The sequence below is a fragment of the Mandrillus leucophaeus genome, unplaced genomic scaffold, assembly GCF_000951045.1.
Source record: "Mandrillus leucophaeus isolate KB7577 unplaced genomic scaffold, Mleu.le_1.0 Scaffold539, whole genome shotgun sequence".
Taxonomy (NCBI): Eukaryota; Metazoa; Chordata; class Mammalia; order Primates; family Cercopithecidae; genus Mandrillus; species Mandrillus leucophaeus.
Window position 1 is genome coordinate 1,724,821 of NW_012105797.1, and position 1,258 is coordinate 1,726,078.

General features: G+C 38.1%; 1 protein-coding gene across 1 annotated transcript in view; it reads left to right on the plus strand.

The window, feature by feature from the left end:
- Positions 1-1,258, plus strand: part of LOC105551939 (low-density lipoprotein receptor-related protein 1B-like) — a 411,008-nt gene that overhangs the window by 69,818 nt on the left and 339,932 nt on the right. The gene's annotated exons all lie outside the window — the stretch shown is intronic.

Sequence of the window (1,258 nt, forward strand, 5' to 3'; positions counted from 1 at the left end):
CAAGAATTGAGTCTTAAGGAGCTTACTCTGCAGATTCAAAGAAAAGCAGAGACGAGTGTGACTACAGTAGAGTGAGCAAGGGCAATATGGGAAGAGGGAGTTTAGGTGCCTTTTAGTTCATATTAAAGAGTTTAAAGTCTCTCCTGACAATGGTGGAAAGCCACTGGAGATTTTTAAGTAAAGGAGCAATATTTTGGGGAAAAAAATGTAGAGTGAATATTTAGAGTAAAACCTGTTGTTGATTAAAACTATGTAGAAGAAACAATAACGCAAATAAAAGCCCATTGAGCCTCAGTTCCTGAGTGGCCTTCATGGTAAAATGTTATAAGAGAAATACTCTAAAGAGTTTTAACATAAAATTGAGCTAAAGTCTAGTAAGCCGAGATATTTGTAAAGAAATTGATGATACTACTTCTGAAAGCATTTGTGCAGGACGGTAAATCTTGAGTCTATCAGTTTAAGACTTTTGTTCACTGCAGTGTACTGGAACAGAACCCTGATCACAAGGAGCACTGATTTCTTCTATGGTGTCATGGTGTAATTTTTGTTTTGCAATGATCACTCTGGTTTCTCTGTGAGGAACTTTATAGTGGGTCTAGAAAGGAAGCAGAGAGACCAGTTAAGAAACTATTATAGCCATCCAAAAGGGACAAGATAGTGTCTAAACAAGGAGAGTAATGGCAGATAAGGAAAGAAGTGGAATGTTTCAAGAGGAAGCTTTAAGATTTATTGACAGATTGAATATATGATGAATTAGGGAGAGATAAAAATGGAATGGATGAATCCATTTGATTTGTGGATTGAATAAGAATATGATGTTTGACTACTGGGGAAAAGACAGCTCTGCATAAACTATGTTTTCTGCTGGAGGGATGGCATAATCCTGGAGTCTTTTCTAAGTGCATCTACCATAGGAAATTAAATTGGCCTGTGGCCTGTGCTAGAAGAAGGAATTTGGGAAATGGTAGAAAAGTGAGTGGAAGGAGGTACAAAAGTTCAGTCACCTGCACCCCCTCCCCCAAACAAAAAGTATAAGAATATCCAAACCCCTGCACAGATACCTGGTATTGACCTGCCACTACATGACAGGAGCACTTTCCCTGTCTTTTTCCAGAAAGACATGCATGGGTTCTACGTAGAGCTTTGTGACTACTAGCATTCAGAAATGTCCTAGATACTTATTTTGAATTCATTTTATCTGTTTAAGAAACAGGATCGGAGCATAGATGGGGCAGTCTTTCATTAAAGGAATAAGGAA